Here is a 6,096-nt window from a genome sequence, read left to right as displayed (position 1 = left end):
AGCCAAAACTCGGCACTTGCGAAACCCAAACAAACGGTCGAAAAAATAAAGAGGAAACACCCGAAGGCTCAAGTCAACGCCGGTGAAATTTCCCAGAGGGAGCTGCACAAATGAGGTTGTGTTTTTTTTTTTCCTTTCGGTTTCTTCCGTGAAGTAGCTTTACATCACTGACTGCAAAATTCCCTTTGGCACGCTTGGAAACGGAGATCTCAAATAGACCTCCTCCCCAGACTATCTCGGTGAGTGGCCCGGGCTAATTTTAGAAAGCTCGGCGCCAGCTCTGGGCAGCCTGCTGGGCATCAGGGACGGGAGGAAGGCATATGGGTTCGGGGCAACTACATGCTGACAGGTACAGTGCCCAGCGACCCCCAAGACTTACTACAGTGCCTGGCATATAGCAAGCACCTCACAAATACCGTAAACCAAAACAAAAAGGGGGCTGGGGGAAGACCCTCGCCTGTGCCTTCAGCTGGCAAAGTCAGGCCCGCTCAGAACATCCCAGTGGGATGGCACTGAGCCACCCTTCCCCGGCCCTGGCCAGCCTCAAATAAGGACAGAGGGCAGGGAATGTGCTACTGGGGGCTCCCAATTTCCCCGGGAATTTCCCTGGGAGCCCTAATAAATAATAATTATGGTATTTGTTAAGCGCTTACTGTGTGCCAGGCACTGTGGTAAACACTGGGGTGGATACAAGCAAACAGGGTTGCACACAGTCCCTGTCCCACACGGGGCTCACTGTCTCAATCCCCGTTTTACAGATGAGGTAACTGAGGCCCAGAGAAGCGTAAGTGACTTGCCCGAGGTCGTCATCATCATCATCATCATTATCAATCGTATTTATTGAGTGCTTACTATGTGCAGAGCACTGTAATAAGCGCTTGGGAAGTACAAACTGGCAACATAGGTCACACAGCAGATGAGTGGCGGGGCTGGGATTAGAACCCAATACCGCAGATGATGATAATAATAATAAGATTGGTATTTGTTAAGTGCTTAATAGGTGCTGCGCACTGTTCTAAGCGCTGACCACTGTTCAATCCGTACCATTCTGCACTTTCAGTGGGAGAGGAAGTCATCGCAGAGAGTCAACTTTCTGGGCTCCGCCGGCCTAGTTTATCAGCACGGTTTAAATGACAAAAATTCTACAATCCTAAAAGGAACCTCTAATTTTATCCGTGACCGTGAGGGAAAAAGATGGTACACGTGGATTTTCTTTTTTCAAATGAGTCCGCTCGTCTTTGGAAGGAAGATCCTCAACGTTTCGGGACCGTTTTTAGGAAGAACAAAAAGTAAGTGGGGAATACATTCCCCGCCTAACTCCCCAAGCATTCCGCTGTCAGAAATATCGTGCTGCCGAAGAGTCAACACGTGACCCCGCAGGCAAACGGCAAGCCCGGGAGGGGAGCAGGGCAAATGACAAAACAAAAGAGTCAACATTCTTGCCAGCTGGAAACACAAAACACTGCGCAGGGAACCCTTTACGGAGGAATTTGGATCTCCCAAGAGGAATGGGGAAAATCGCCCACACAGAGCGGGAGAAAGACAGAGGAGGAGACCCGGAGACAGGCAGACAAATAATGATGGTATTTATTAAGCGCTTACTATGTGCAAAGCACTGTTCTAAGCGCTGGGCAAATGACGGAGGTGCCGAGACCGAGCGGGATCCTGAGCTGTTGGGAGTGAGGCAATCAGTCGGCGGGATTTACCGAGCGTTTACGGTGTGCAGACCACTGTGCTAAGCGCAGGGGAGAGTACGGTATAACAGAGTTGGTAGCCACTTTGCCTGCCCACAGGGAGCTTACGATTCCCTGAAGCGCAGGACAAAGGAGCAGGGGACACCACCATCATCATCATCAATCGTATTTATTGAGCGCTTACTATGTGCAGAGCACTGTACTAAGCGCTTGGGAAGTACAAATTGGCAACATATAGAGACAGTCCCTACCCAACAGTGGGCTCACAGTCTAACCACCATCAGTTGCCGGTCACTCACGGTGCCCTGGCGGCCCTGCATCCTGATCATAAATGACAGCATTTGTCACATGCTAACTAGAATAATAATAATAATTAATAACGATGGCATTTGTTAAGCTGTTACTATGTGCGTAGCACTGTTCTATGCGCTGGGGTGGGTACAGGGTAATCAGGTTGTCCTATTTGGGCCTCACACTCTTAATCCCCACTCTACAGATGAGGTAACTGAGGCCCAGAGAAGGGAAGCAGCTTGCCCCTGGTCCCAAAGCAGGCAGGTGGCGAAGCCGGGATTAGAACCCACATCTTCTGACCCCCAAGCCCCTGCTCTTGCCACTGAATAATAATAATGATGGCACTGATTAAGTGCTTACTATGTGCAAGGCACTGTTCTAAGCACTGGGGAGGTAACAAGGTGATCAGGTTGTCCCGGGGGGGGGGCTCACAGTCTTAATCCTCATTTTGCAGACGAGGTAACTGAGGCACAGAGAAGTTACATGACTTGCCCAAAGTCACCCAGCTGACGATTGGCAGAGCTGGGATTTGAACCCATGACCTCTGACTCCAAAGTCCGGGCTCCTTCCACTGAGGCACGTTGCTTCTCTGGCTGGCAGGTGCCGCACTGGGGTAGAAAGGTTTGCTAGGCAATTCATTCGTTCACTCAGTTGTATTTATTGAGCGCTTACTAGCAGGCAGTGTGTCCGTGGTTTCAACTGCCACCTCGACTCCCCAATCTACAGCTTGGATCCCGGCTTTTCCCTGACTTCCGGGCTGCCTTCGCCATTCGGGACATCACCAGTCTGCGGGACTCGCCAATGCGTCCAACTGAATCCATCAATCCAGCGCATTTATGGAGCGCCTAGTGGATGCAGAGCTCTGTATTAAGCGCTCGGGAGACTACGGCGGAGCTACAAGACAGGGTCCTTGACCTCAAGGAGCTACTGAAACAGACACAGAGTAATTTGCAGATATGTATATTACAGGTACATCGGCAAATAAATTTATCTGGCATCTGTTAAGCACCTATTATGTGCCAATCAATCAATCGTATTTATTGAGCGCTTACTGTGTGCAGAGCACTGTACTAAGCGCTTGGGAAGTACAAGTTGGCAACATATAGAGACGGTCCCTACCCAACAGTGGGCTCACAGTCTAGGAGGGGGAGGCATGGAACAAAACCAAACATACTAACAAAATAAAATAAATAGAATAGATATGTACAAGTAAAATAAATAAATAGAGTAATAAATATGTACAAACTGTACGAGACACTCGGGTAGATCCAAGCTCATCAGGTTGGACAAAGTCCCTGTCCTACATGGGGCTCACCTGTCTCAATCCCCATTTAACAGACGAGGGAACTGAGGCACGGAGAAGCTGAGTGACTCGCCCAAGGTCACGGCAGACAAGTGGAAGAGCCGGGATTAGAACCCGGAACCTTTTGACTCCTGGGTCTGGGCTTTCTCCTCTCGGTCACATTGCTTCCCTACTGATTGATATGGAGGGGAAAACTGGATCACATTGCTTCCCTACTGATGGATATAGAGGGGAAAACTGGATATGAACATGAATGGGGCCAAATCTGAATTCACGTTACCTCCAAACCCACTCCTTTTCCTAACTTGGGCAAATATTAGTGATAATAATGAGATGCGGATGCCCAGTCCTCAAGTTACAACGTTTTGAGTAACGACCAACAGCCCTGCCGTCGTCAGAGGATTTCATTTTCAGGCGGCTCTGACTCTAGACTAAGCTCGCTACGGGCCGGGAACGTGCCCGCTAATTCTGTTGGGCGGCACTCTCCTCCCAAGCTATTAGGACAGCGCTCTGCACAAAGTAAAAATAATAATAATAATGATGGCATTTATTAAGCGCTCACTGTGTGCAAAGCACTGTTCTAAGCGCTGGGGAGGTTACAAGGTGATCAGGTTGTCCCACGGGGGGCTCTCAGTCTTAATCCCCATTTGACAGATGAGGGACCTGAGGCCCAGAGAAGTGAAGTGACTTGCCCAAGGTCACACAGCCGACAAGTGGTGGAGGCGGGATTAGAACCCATGACCTCTGACTCCAAAGCCCGGGCTCTTTCCACTGAGCCACGCTGCTTCTACAATTCTCCTACTACTAATAATAATGATGATGGCATTTGTCAAGCGCCCACTATGTGCACAGCACTGTTCCAAGGGCTGGGGGGAGATACAAGGCGATCAAGTTGTCCCACGTGGGGCTCACAGTCGTCATCCCCATTCTACAGACGAGGCAACTGAGGCTCAGAGAAGTGGAGTGACGTGCCCAAGGTCACACAGCCGGCAAGTGGCGGAGGCAGGATTAGAACCCATGACCTCTGGCTCCAAAGCCTGGGCTCTTGCCACTGACCCACATTGCTTTCTGCTTCCTACTCTACTACCCAGCGCTTAGAACAGTGCTTTGCACACAGTAAGTGCTTAACAAATGCCATCATTATTATTATTATTAGTGACGCGCAGAGAATCCACCCGTAGCAACGCGGCCTAGCGGGAAGAGCCCGGGGCTTGAAGTCGGAGGACCTGGGTTCTAATCCCACTCCGCTCAGTAAGTAAGTGCTCAATAAGTACCACTGACTGATTGACAGGAGCCGGGCCTCCTTTTTGCCATTAACCCCGCATCACCTGGAGTGGAATTCTTCATCGGAGTTAAGACGAATCTGCTGATCCTCCCAGGGGACTGGGAGGTTTATGTTTTATGGTTTACGTCTAGTGCTAGCTCCACTGTTCTCTCCCATGTGTACTGTTCTGCACACCCAGGAGGTGCTCAATAAATGCTACTGAGGGACGGACTGACTGCATGGCAATCAGGTAGCCCATCACCCCCGACCACGGCCTGGCATCTGCTGCTCTCCCTCCTCCCCCTGCCAAACTGTTACCCCATTCTCCTGTTCATCCACTCAGGCCATGACCCTCCCGCCCCCAACTTTTTAACTTTTTTGGGGAACAACAGGACACGTGTTTGCGTCTCTCCCAACCGGAGCCCCTTTCCCGGCTGCAGCTGGGGTCCAGGGGCAGATATCCCCCACTGCTCCCCTGTTGTTCCCTGCATGCAATCCTGGGACTGATGAGGATGACTAATTGAGGTTTTTGTTATGCGCTCACTGTGTACTAACCTTGGGGCTCACAGTCTAAGAGTTGCTTCCCTTCTATTTGCCTCGGTTCCCTCATCTGCAAAATGGGGATCAATACCTGCTTTCCCTCCTACTTAGACTGTAAGCTCCACGTGGGATCTGATGCTCTTAATAATAATAATAATTATGATGGTATTTGTTAAGCGCTTACTACGTGCCAAGCACTGTACTGAAGCACTGAAGCAGCGTGGCTCAGTGGAAAGAGCCCGGGCTTTGGAGTCAGAGGTCATGGGTATTTATTGAGTGCTTACTGTGTGCACAGCACTGTACTAAGCGCTTGGGAAGTACAAGTTGGCAACATATAGAGACGGTCCCTACCCAACAGGGGGCTCACAGTCTAGAAGGGGGAGACAGAGAACAAAACATATTAACAAAATAAAATAAATAGAATAAATATGTACAAATTAGAGTAATAAATAATAATAATAATAATAATAATAATGGCATTTATTAAGCACTTACTATGTGCAAAGCACTGTTCTACGCGCTGGAGAGGTTACAAGGTGATCAGGTTGTCCCATGGGGGGCTCACAGTCTTAATCCCCATTTTACAGCTGAGGCCCAGAGAAGTTAAGTGACTTGTCCAAAGTCACACAGCTGACAATTGGAGGAGCCGGGGTTTGAACCCATGACCTCTGACTCCAAAGCCCGGGCTCTTTTCCACTGAGCCACGCTGCTTCTCTGTATGTACAAACATATGTACAAACATATATACATATATACACGTGCTGTGGGGAGGGGAAGGAGGTAAGGCGGGGGAGAGGAAGGAGGCGGGTGCTGTTTCAGTGGTAGGTGTCAAGCGCTTACTAGGTGCCCGGGACCGTACTAAGCGTCGGGGTAGATACAATTTAATCAGGTTGGACGCAGTCCCTGTCCCACACTGGGCTCACGGTCTTAATCCCCGTTTTTCCGATGAGGGAACCGAGGCCCAGAGAAGTGGCTCGCCCAGGGTCACACAGCAGACCAGTGGA

This window comes from Tachyglossus aculeatus, chromosome 14 (assembly GCF_015852505.1).
Source record: "Tachyglossus aculeatus isolate mTacAcu1 chromosome 14, mTacAcu1.pri, whole genome shotgun sequence".
Classification (NCBI taxonomy): Eukaryota; Metazoa; Chordata; class Mammalia; order Monotremata; family Tachyglossidae; genus Tachyglossus; species Tachyglossus aculeatus.
The sequence above is the reverse complement of the archived record's forward strand: the minus strand, read 5'-3'. Positions refer to the sequence as shown.